The sequence below is a fragment of the Chiloscyllium plagiosum genome, unplaced genomic scaffold (genome assembly GCF_037043375.1).
Source record: "Chiloscyllium plagiosum isolate Xiang-an unplaced genomic scaffold, Cpla_swu_hap1 HiC_scaffold_12, whole genome shotgun sequence".
In the NCBI taxonomy this organism is placed as follows: Eukaryota; Metazoa; Chordata; class Chondrichthyes; order Orectolobiformes; family Hemiscylliidae; genus Chiloscyllium; species Chiloscyllium plagiosum.
Window position 1 is genome coordinate 35,369,239 of NW_028270150.1, and position 12,585 is coordinate 35,381,823.

At 42.0% G+C, this 12,585-nt stretch overlaps 1 protein-coding gene across 1 annotated transcript in view; it reads left to right on the plus strand.

Annotated features, from left to right (window-relative positions):
* Positions 1–2,133: 2,133 nt before the first annotated feature.
* cmss1 (cms1 ribosomal small subunit homolog) overlaps positions 2,134–12,585 on the plus strand; it is a 397,195-nt gene continuing 386,743 nt past the window's right edge. The window contains exon 1 of the mRNA XM_087992620.1: positions 2,134–2,162. The gene's annotated coding sequence lies outside the window, so the exon portion shown is untranslated. The remainder of the gene's footprint in view (positions 2,163–12,585) is intronic.

A 12,585-nucleotide genomic window follows, 5' to 3' on the forward strand; every position in this document is an offset into this window, starting at 1 on the left:
GGAAGTTGACGATAATGTTGAAGAGGTTTTGGCATCCCAGGACCAAGATCTGACAGATGAAGAGCTGCTGCAATTGCAAAAGGAAAGGATACAAATTGAAACCGAACACACAAGCAAACTGCCCGAAAGTGAAGTCATCCAGGCACTGAACGTGAAGCACTTGTGTGAGATTTTCACTAGGATTGACAGTGCTGCAATGATTGCTGAAAAGTATGACTTTAATTTTGAAAGGGTTTAAAGCAGGTGTGCAGGATGTTTTGAGTGCTTACAAAGAACTGTATGATAGAAAAATATGTGAAGCTACGCAGTGAAACATCCTGTCGTATTTCAAGCCTTCCACACCAGCCATAGCAGATGACAAATCTCAACCGTCGACATCGAGGTAGACAAACATAGAAGACAGTGTAGCTGTTAGTGACCTGCCTGCCCTGCTGGATTCAGACAATCATGAGATGTTAACAGATGACCCTCTTCTTCTCTCTCCTACACCCTAACCTCCGATGGCCTTTACTATATGTTAGTGTTAATTAAGGTTTTATGTGTTATTTGATTTGATTTCGTATGTTATTTTTTGGGTCTGGGAACACTCAAAAATTTTTCCATTTAAATTAATGGTAATTGCTTCTTCATTTTACGCCATTTCATAGGTTTCATAGGAACGCTCTACTTTCAGATAGCGGAGACACTTGTATTCCCTTGGCTGGTGCCCCATCTCAGGTAATATGTTCAACTGTAGACATTATGCTTTAGAAGAAATACCATAATGATACCAGATTTTAAAGGGTGTATTTATGAGAACAGCTTACATAAATGTTGTGTTTCCTTGAATTTGAAATGTGAAAGAATGCTTATAGTATTTAACACTATGAAAGGATTAGATGATGCAGAAAAGTGAAACTATTTGCTCAGGTTGGGTAATCCTAAAAGGGAAGGATTTTTAAAAAAAATTAGAATCGGTTATCTGGATCCGAAGTCAGAGATCTCTTTTTTTGCACTGTGGAATTTAGATTTTATAGTGGAAATACAGAACTTACTTTCCTAAAAGATTGGGGATGCTAAGTAAGTTAAAATATTCAAGACTATTTGATATATTTTTATCGAGCTAAGGTGTAAAAAAAGGATATGGATTTAAGTCAGGTAAATGACATTTAATGGTAGGCCAGGCTCATGGGCCTGAATGCCTATTCCTGGTCTTAATTTCTTACGTATTTGTGAATGAATCTCATGGGATGTTGAGAACAGTTTTTAGACAGCCAGTTAGAGAAAAGGTGGATGAAATTAAGATGCGAGGGGATGAAGTTAAGATGCAAAAAGGTCCAGAGAGGCAATTTTTTCAAACACGGCGTGGTGTGTATCTGGAAATGAGTTGCAAGAGGTGGTGGTGGGAGCAAGTACAGCCTCATCTTTTAAGAAACATTTAGACCGGTAACATGGATGGGATAAGTATGGAAGGATATGGACCAAATGCAGGCAAATCAGACTAGTTTAAATTGTGAAAACTGGGCAGCGTAGGCAAGTTGAGCCGAAGGGCCTGTTTACATGCTGTCGACCTCAATTAAAAAAAACAATGGTAGGAATAGAATGGAGAGAGCTAAAGGGGGAATTGGGGAAAGAAGTAGAAAAATGGCAGCATTAATCAGGAAGAAGGGAAAGGTGATTTTGCATTCATAACAAATTAACAATGAGAACAAATATATGTCAACACTGAAATAATTTCTTTTTCACAAGGAACATATATTGTATATTCCCTATTTTTCACACACGTGGTGTTGGCGTGTGAAGTGAGAGTTCTTCAGCTGGGTTTTGATGCTGCCCATGTGCACTAGCTGGCCTCCTACCGGCTAATCACTTCCCGCGTCCTTTGGTTCCCATGGAAACGGAGATGGTTTCATCCTCGGCGCGGCGGTTTCGACACTGACAGGAGAGCCCGAAGACTCAATTTAAAATAAGCTAATAACACAGATGCGGCGCGGGGAAGGGAAGGGAAGGGGGGCTTTGTTGCGTTTCTGTCAGTGATTTATTTTTTAATAATCGGAGCTGGGACAGATTGTTTAGTGTGGAATGTGTTGCCGGTGTTAGGGGGTGGGACAGACTGTTGGGTTGGGTGTAGCAGCCACATTGCCCGGGAGAGGAAGAGGAGGACAGGCCGGACTCTGACTCAGGTACCAGGGATGGGAGGGAATCTCTCTGCCCGATTGTCAGATAGCGCCTGGAAACCACACTCCCAGGCGATTTCAACCCAGGAGTGTGGCAGGGGCACGAACACAGGTTTAAGAGGAAACTCTCCAGATCATTTAAAAACAAATATACCGCAATATTACGCATATGTTTTTTTTGTTCCATGGAGATGCATTTTATTTCTCTGTGGCATTTCCATATCCAAATACATTAATTCAAAACTTTTTTGACACCTTGTGACAATTATTTCTCTCTCAGTCTGATGTTTGGGGATTGTGTGTCTGTCCAGACCCTGCACTGAGTTCAGTAATACTGATTTATCTGAAACTGCTTCGGGAGGAGGTATCACGTTATTCAAAAATAATGTGTCAGGAGGTGAAATGCTACAAATCATAGTGGGTCAGGCAGCGTTCGTGGAGAGAGAACAAGCGAACGTTTCGACTCGAGGTAACTGTTCTTCAGAGCCACGTTGACTTGGTCACTATATAGATGCTGCCTGATCGTTGTGAATTCCAGCATTTTTTGTTTTCAGTATAGATTCCGGCATCTGCAGTAATTCGCTTCTACAATGTTAAAATCACACAACACCAGGTTATAGTCCAACAGGTTTAATTGGAAGCACACTAGCTTTCGGAGCGACGTCCTTCATCAGGTGGTAGTGGAGGGCTCGATCCTAACACACAATTTATAGCAAAAATTTGCAGTGTGATGTAACTGAAATTATACATTGAGAAATCGATTGTCTGTTAAGCCTTTCATCTGTTAGAATACTGTGATAGTTTCACTTCTTTCATGTGTAAATCACAAAACCTTTTTTTAAAAAGTTGCATTCTCGGGTTAGCTGTTAACAATGGTGATAGCTAGACAATGTGTTGGAGTTGTTGGCCTCCTGTGTTCTCTGTCTATGCCATGATGTTTAGATTGATTCTAATCTAAAAAGTGATATAACGGAGTTTTACATGAATTCATGCAGTTTTTGAGCAAAATATAATGTAACCCTGCAAATACAAATTCACCCCACAAAATATATGTATGCATGTGGGTCTTTGTCTGTCTGTGTGTGTGTGTCTGTCTGGGTTGGGGGTTGAGAGTGTGAGAAAGTGTATGTGTGTGTGTAGTGAGTGCAGAGTGTCTTAAGTCTGTGAGGGGGTGCATGTGTGAGTGTGGGAGTGTGTATGTCTCTAAGTGTGTGTGGGTATCTGTGTGCTCGTCTGTATATATGTGTGTCCGTGTGTATAGGAGTGCCTGTGTGTGTGTGTGTGTGTAGGAGTATCTGTATGGGTATATAGTGCAATGGTGGTCACCTGTAATGTGACATGAACCCAAGATCCCGGTTGAGGCCCTCCCTATGGGTACCGAACTTAGCTATCAGCCTCTGCTCGGCCACTTTTCTCTGCTGCCTGTCCTGAAGTCCACCTTGGAGTATGGTCACCCGAAGGTCAGAGGTCGAATGTCCTGGATCACTGAAGTGTTCCCCAACTGGGAGGGAACACTCCTGTCTGTTGATAGTTGTGCGGTGCCCACTCATCCGTTGTCATAGCCTTTGCTCGGTTTCCTCAATGTACCATGCCTCTGGGCATCCTTGCCTGCAATGTATAAGATAGACAACGTTGGCTGAGTCACATGAGTACCTGCCATGTACAAGGTGGGAGGTGTCCCCACGCGTAATGGTAGTATCTATGTCCACACTCTGACACCTCTTGCCTACCGTGACAGGGTTGTATGGAGTTATCCTGAGAGCCATGCAGCTTGCTATGAACAATGATCTGTTTGAGGTTTGGCAGTTGTTTAAAGGCAAGTAGTGGAGGTGTGGGGAAGGCCTTGGTGAGGTGCTCATCCTCATTGATAATGTGTTGCAGGTCACGAAGAACATGGCGTAATTTTTCAGCTCCTGGGAAATACTGAACAACGAAGGGTACCCTGTCGGTTGCAGCATGTGTCTGTCTCCTGAGGAGGTCATTATGGTTCCTTGCTGTGGCACGTCGGAACTGGCGGTTGATGAGTTGGGCATTGTACCCCTTGTGAGGGCATCCCTGAGTACTTCCAGGTGTCCGTCATGTTCTCTTCATCTGAGCAGATCCGGTGTTCGCGTAGGGCTTGTCCATAGGAGATGGCTGTTTTAATATGTTTTGGGTGGAAGCTGGAGATGTGTAGCATTGTGAGGTTGTCTGTGGGTTTGTGGTAGAGTGTGGTGCTGAGGTGTCCATCCTTGAGACAGATAGTCGAGAGTAGTCCATGGTGAGTTTGATGGTGGGATGAAACTTGTTGATGTCACTGTGTAGTTTTATCAGTGACTCCTCGCCATGGGTCCAGAGGAAGAAAATGTCGTCAATGTACCTGGTGTATAATATTGGTTGGAGATCCTGCATAGAGAAGAAGTCTTGTTCGAACCTGTGCATAAAAATATTGGCATATTGGGGTGCAAATTTGGTCCCCATGCACTCCGTGAAGAACTGGTTGTCAAAGGTGAAGACATTGTGATCAAGGATAAAGCGGATGAGTTGTAGGATGGTGTTTGGAGATTGGAAGTTGTTGGTGTTGAGTACTGAGGCTGTTGCCACGATGCCATCATTGTGGGGGATGCTGGTGTAGAGTGTGGAAATGTCCATTGTGACGAGGAATGTTCCCGGTTTGACTAGTCCGTGAGTGCTGAGTTTCTGAAAGAAATCCGTAGTGTCACGACAGAAGCTGGAGATCCCGTGTACAATAGGTTTCAAGATGCCTTCAACATAGCTGGAGAGATTCTCACAGAGGGTCCCATTGCCCGACACGATGGGACATCCTGGTGTGTTGGCTTTGTGTACCTTTGGAAGGCAGTAGAAGTCGCCTACATGAGAAGAACGTGGGATGAGGACGCGTAGGGAACTCTGAAGGACTGGATCCAAAGTTCTGATCAGTGTGTTTAATTCACGGGTGTGTTCTTTGGTCGAAGCAGGTGGTAGTTGCCTGTAGTGTTCCTGGTTCCTTGCAAAAATCTGATCTATTCTGAGTGACAATGGCTCCTCCTTTTATCTGCTGGTTTGATGACAATGTTGTGATTGGTTTTGAGAGCCTGGATGGCATTGCGTTGTGAACGGGTGATGTTTTGCTCTACCTTGTGGGTACGGTTGATGAATCTGGCATTTATATATTTCCTGACAGTTTGAGCATACATGTCAATCTCAGGGCAGCTGCCCTCTGGTGGGGTCCAAGTTGACACCTATTTGGTCGCTACTCTACAGATCCCTGTGATGACTGTTCCAGTTCATCAGTGGGCTCATTGGGATCACTGCTGGATCACACTGATTTTTAACTTTGTACACCCCAGTCCAACACCGGCATCTCCAAATCACTTCTACAATGTGTTAGTGTTCTCGAACTGTGACTGGCACAACTGGAGAGTAATCTGCTGAACTCTTATCAGGATAGCCACTACTTCTCATGGTTATCAAGTAAGGAATTGTAAAGCCTTTGCTTGATTCTCCTAGACCCCAAACGTTGAAGGTGATTTGAAATGGCTACTCCAAATGCAGAGTTTCCTCTTAATGTTTGTGGTTGATTTTATGTTGGTAAAATGATTTAAATTTTAAATAAAAATTCAACACTTGAATCAAATTCATTACATGCATACAAGTAGGATCTCAGTACGAGGAAAAGAGGATGCTCCTTTTTGGTTTCCATTTCCAGTTGCAGCTGAATGATTTTCCTTATTTTCTAAACTGGGAAATTGGCTTACTGTAACTCTAATAATTAGTCCTTATACAAATAAATAAAAAGGTTAGCCAGACATGGCAGTGCTTGCTGTAATTACAATATGTAAGAGTTTTGAGAGCATTTCAATCCCCATACAAGCAAATCAATGGTAAGTATCTGCACCTTGAGCGACATTGGCTCAGAGTGTTAGTGGAGTCTGAACTGCAAACATTTTGAGGTGTTGAGAGAGAGAAAGTTACCTGGAGTCTTTGTTCTTGGAGGTAGTCACAACATTTAGAACATAGAACATTACAGCGCAGTACAGGCCCTTCGGCCCTTGATGTTGCACCGACCTGTCATACCAATCTGAAGCCCATCTAACCTACACTATTCCATGTATGTCCATATGCTTGTCCAATGACGACTGAAATGTACTTAAAGTTGGCAAATCTACCACCGTTGCAGGCAAAGCATTCCATGCCCTTACTACTCTCTGAGCAGTAAAACCTTACCGTTACAGATTAAGTAAAACCTTACAGTTTGTCAATGGTCAGGGACAGGATGGTGTGAATGTAAGCATGAAGTTTCGGGATTTAGTGACTGTGGAATCACAGAATTGTTACAGAAGGGGATCATTTGGTCAAGCATGTCTGCACCAACTCTTCACATGAATGCCCCGCCTTTTACCTACGCTCTTGCTCATTTTTTTCTGTTTAAGTAATAATACAATGCCTTTTGACTGCCTGTAGTGAACCTGCACTGGTCACACTTTAAGACAGTGCATTACCGGCCTGAGCCACTAGTGTGAAAAAGTTTGTTCTCACCTTATGTTTGTATCTTTTGCAGATCACTATAAATCTGAGTCTTCTCATTCTTGATTCTTTTATGAGCAAATATAGTTTCTCCCAGCTTACTGTATTCAATTCCCTCATCATGAAAACATCTATCAGATTTCTTCCTCGCTTTCTTCTCTTCAAGATGAACAGTTCCAACTTCTGCAATCTATCCTTGTAACTGAAAGTTCTAATCCCTGGAAATATTTATGTGAATCTCTTCTGCATTCTCTCCAAAGTGTTCATATGCCTCCTACAGTGATGCCCAGACTGTACACAGCACTTTAAGTGAGTTATAATAGGTGACCTTTGAGTTCATTATTACTTCCTTTTATCTGGTGCTCTATCCCTAACTGATAAAGCCCAGCATACTGTATACTTTACTAACCGGTCTCTCAATGTGTCCTACTACCTTCAATGATCTGACTATTCCTGTACCCTCTTTAGAATTGTACTTCATATTATTTAGTCTTTCAGTGTTCTTCATGTTAACTTAAATCTATGTGTTGAACTTCCTCTGCCACCAATCTGCCCAAGCAACTGTCGTTTGAAGTTGTACACTGTCCTCAAGGTTTACAATGCTTTGCAGTTTCATATAATCTGCGGTCTTGATGATGATAGTTGTTACCTATTTGAATGACAGGAAGGATTGCAGAGTGGGTGGACAAACTGACCAGAGCACAATAGTCCAGGGAACTCATTCAAGTAGGGATTGGAGAAGTGAAAAGGAATGTGGCTATGATGGCTATCAGTATTAGTCATGGGAATGAATACTGTCTTCTGGAACCATAACTTGGTGTTCTGAAAGTTGTGTTGCCAGCCAGTGGCAGGTTTAAATATAAATAGTTGAGGCTGGAGATCAAGTGATAGGTGAAGAATCCCATTGTTGTGTTCATGGAGGAACCAGTGACCTAACCATAACTAGGAATGATGTTCTGCTGAAAAGTTTAGGGATATTGGGGTCTAATTAAAATCCCAAATCCATAAAAGTAATAAATTATAGACTGTTACCTGTGCCGTGGATGAATTAGTGTAGGATCAAGGAGATCAAGAGAATTAAATTGTTCAAAGATTGGTCTGGAACTGAGGAGTTTTGATTCATTGCAGCAGTACTGGAGGCACTGGCACCAGTACCTGAGAAGTAGGGAGCTGTCTTGTTTGGACGAGCTTTACATAAACTAGGATGGGATGAACATCCTGGTGAATCATAAAACTAGGGCTGTGGATAGGGTTTAAGCTGTGGGAGAGATCAGATGAAGGTAAATTTAGATTTAAAAATGTCAAGGTGTCAATAGCAGTGTAATGATTTGTGCAGAATGTGATAGGAAGGGACAGAGAGTCTAACAGTATTAATCTATTTGTAAATCTTGTCCAAGCTGTGAATAGTCATTTAAAAAAATAAATTTAAATCTCTTTTTATTTGAGTACGTGAAGCATGTGTAACAAAATGGTGATACAAATAGAGATAAATAAGTTTAATGTAATACTGTTGGGAAGTGATGGTTGCAAAGGGGCTAAGTTTAGAAGGGAAATAACTATTACACTGTCCATAATATTTCAAAAAGATGGAATGGAAAAGGAGGAGGAGTATCTAAGACTTGATGACGTATATTCTTGGGATCTGAAAGAAACCGTGGATGTAATGGCTATGATTTTCCAAAACTCCTTAGATTCTAGAATGTTCCGAGTTGATTAAGGTGATGTTAGAACCCTCACTGATTTTTCATTATTGTTATTTTATTCTTTTATCAGCTCACTATTTCCCAGGTACCAGTTGGTGACCAGTGAGGTTAATACATGGGAATTGCTGCCAGCAAGCCTGGAAATAATCATAAAGATACAAAAGTTTAAAATTAAGTAAACGTATAAATATAAATAAAGATACAAGTGAGATCAGTCTCTACTATCATTGCAGTTTTGAAGAATCTCTTTCTGAAGTGAAGTGCTTTAAAGCATGAGTTCATACTCAGCAGATGTAGTAGCTTTTTTTGTTGAATAGTTAAGGTGCATACCATAAGTGCACTGTAGAACAAGTCCTGGGAGTGAACGGATGTGTCTGTATTTTCCCTTTACAGTGTAGTATTTTGCTGCAGTTTTTAACATGCCTGCGTTGTGGTGTTCAGATTAGATTACATTCCTTACAGGGGGGAAACAGGCCCTTCGGCCGAACCAGTCCACACCGACCCTCTGAAGAGTAACCCACCCAGACCCATTTCCTCTGACTAAGTACCTAACACTATGGGCAATTTAACCTGCACATCTTTGGACTATGGGAGGAAACCGGAGCACCCGGTGCAAACTCGACATAGACAGTTGCCTGAGGCCGGAATCGAACCTGGAACCCTGGTGCTGTGAGGCAGCAGTGCTAAACCACTGAGCCACCATGCCACTGGATGACATTTCTCGAAATGGCTATTTCCAGCAAGCTTAATCACAATTGAATGAAATGGCTACAAATGTTAATTTTGATAAATCATTGTTTCATAAAGCAAGGTAGGTTAGGCTGGAATTCCTTGTGATGTCTCTCTTGAATCGAATTTCACATTGCAGAAGTTTTTGAGGGTTCAGTGGACAATCCTGGAATCTTTAGATTATTTCATAACCTTTCGCAATTACATCTTAAGACTACATAGTCTGATTGTCCGCTTTTGGCTGGATCCACAAGTGGTTTCTGGGAATCATTTTGTACAATTCCTTGTGTTTTTTTATAAACATAGTTTAGCTTTCTTTCCAAAACATTGAATATAATCACACATTTGTGACACAAATTACACTTTGTCAGCTGTGGCTCCATCTTAGCATCCTGCCTCTGATTCAGAAGATTGTGAGTTCTAGCACATTTGAACACACAAATCTAGATGGATACTCCATTGCACTACTTTGGAATTAGGAACACGGGACTGGGATATCATAGCAATTACAGAAACATGGCTCAGGCATGGACAGGACTGGCAGCTTAATGTTCCTGGATACAAATGCTACAGGAAGGACACAAAGGGAGGCAAGAGAGGAGGGGGTGTCGTGATTTTGATAAGGGATAGCATTACAGCTGTACTAAGGGAGCATATTAGACTATAAAACCATAAGTCATAGGAGTGGAAGAAAGGCCATTCAGCCTATCGAATCCACTCTGCCATTCAATCATGGCAGATGAGCATTTCAACACCACTCTCCCCGTATCCCTTAATTCCGTGCAAGATTAAGAATTTATCAGTCTCTGCCTTGAAGACGTTTAACGTCCCGGCCTCCACTGCACTCTGTGGCAATGAATTCCACAGGCCCACCACTCTGACTGAAGAAATGTCTCCTCATTTCCGTTTTAAATTGATCCCCTCTAATTCTAAGGCTGTGCTTACGGGTCCTAGTATCCCTGCCTGATGGAAACAAATCCCCAGCGTCCACCCTTTTTTAAGCCATGCATTATCTTTTAAGTTTCTACTGGATCTCCCATCAACCTTCTAAACTCGTAATGAAACCAATTCCAGGATCCTCAGTTGTTCATCGTATGTTAGGCCTACCATTCCAGGGATCATCAGTGTGAATCTCTGCTGGGCACGCTCCAATGCCAGTATGTCTGTCCTGAGGTATGGGGCCCAAAACTGGACACGGTATTCTAAATGGGGCCTAACCAGAGCTTTATAAAGTCTCAGTAGCACATCGCTGCTTTTACATTCCAACCCTCTTGAGGTAAATGACAACATTACATTTGCTTTCTTAACCATGGGCTCAACCTGCAAGTCAACCTTTAGAGAATTGTGGACTAGCACTCCCAGATCCCTTTGTACTTTGGCTTTCGGAATTTTCTCATCATTTAGAAAATAGTCAGTTCCCGTATTTTTTTTTCTGAAGTGCAAGACCTCGCATTTGTTCACATTGAATTTCATCAGCCAATTCTTGGGTCACTCTCCTAAACTGTCTAAATCTTTCTGCAGCCTCCCCACCTCCTCAGAACTATCTGCCTGTTCGACTAACTTCATATCATCAGCACACTTCACCAGAATGCCCCCAGTCCCTTCATCCAGATCATTAATATATAAAGTGAACATCTGCAGCCTCAACACTGAACCCTGTGACACACCACTTGTCATGAGCTGCCATTCCGAAAAAGAACCTTTCATCCCAACTCTCTGCCTTCTGTCAGACAGTCAATCCTCAATCCATGCCAGTAGCTCACCTCGAACACCATGGGCCCTCACCTTACTCAGCAGCTTCCTGTGAGGCACCTTATCAAAGACGTTTTGGATGTCTAGGTAGATAACATCCACTGGGTTTCCCTGGTCTAACCTACTTGTTACCTCTTCAAAGAATTCTAACAGGTTTGTCAGGCACAACCCCCCCCCCTTACTAAATCCATGCTGACTTTTTCTAATCTGACCCTGCACTCCCAAGAATTTAGAAATCTCATCCTTAACGATGGATTCTTGAATTTTACCTACAACTGAGATTAGACCAATCGGCCTATAATTTTCCATCTTTTGTCTTGATCCTTTCTTGAACAAGAGGGTTACAACAGCAATTTTCCAATCATCTGGGACTTTCCCTGCTTCCAGTGATTTTTGAAAGATTACAGCCAAAGCATCCACTATTTCTTCAGCCCTCAGAACTCTAGGATGGAGCCCCTCGGGGGCAGCAGATATATCAATTTTTAGACCTTTTAGCTTTTCTAGCACTTCCTCTTTTGTAATGGCTACCATAGTCAACTTTGACCCTTGACTTTCCTTAATTGTTGGGATATTACTCACATCTTCCACTGTGAAGACTGACACAAAGTATTTCTTAGATTCTTCAGCTATTTCCTTATCTCCCGTCCCTAACCTGCATCAATTTGGAGCAGCCCAATTTCTACTTTGTTTCTTATGTATTGAAAGAAACTTTTACTATCATTTCTAATATTACTGGATAGCTTACCTTCATATTTGATCCTCTCCTTCCTTATTCCTCTCTTTGTTATCCTCTGTTTGTTTTTGTAGCCTTCCCAATCTTCTGATTTCCCAGTGCTCTTAGCCACTTTATAAGCTCTGTCTTTTTCTATGACACATTTCCTGACTGACTTCGTCAGCCATGGATGTTTAATCCACCCACACCCCCCGGATAATCTTTCTTTTCTTTGGGATGAACCTCTGTACCCAGAAACTCCTTCCCCACTAGGCTCTGCTTCCAGTTGATTTTCGTCAGTTCCTCTCTCATGCCCTTGTAATTATCTTTATTTAACTGTAACACCATTACATCTGATTTGCCTTCTCTGTTTCACCTGCAGACTGAACTTTACCATATTATGATCGTTGCCTCCTAAGCGTTGCCTTACTTTAAGATCTTCTATAAAGTCTGACTCATTACATAGTACTAAGTCCAGAATAGCTTGCTCCCTTGTGGGCTCCATCAAAAGCTTTTCCAAAAAGCCATCCTTTAAGCATTCCATGATTTCCCTTTCTTTGGATCCATTAACAACATTATTCACCCAATCAATTTGCATATTGAAATTCCCCATGCCTCTCTGACATGCCCCATCTATTTCCTGGTATATCGTGCGACCCTGGTCTTGACCACTGCTGGGACGTCTGTACATAACTCCCATTATGTTTTTTTTGTCTTTGTGCTTCCTCAACTCCACCCACACAGACTCCACATCATCTGACCCCATATCATTTAGTGCCATATATTTAATTTCATTCTTAACTGACGAGGCAATCCTGCCCCCTCTGCCCACCTCCCTGTCTTTTCGATAAGTTGTATTGCCGGAATACATCCAGGGAAGTTATTTGGGTGGAATTGAGAAATAAGAAAGGGATGATCACCTTATTGGGATTGTATTATAGACCCCCTAATAGTCAGCAGGAAATTGTGAAAAATATCTGTAAGGAAATCTCTGTTGTCTGTAAGAATTATAGGGTGGTTATGGTAG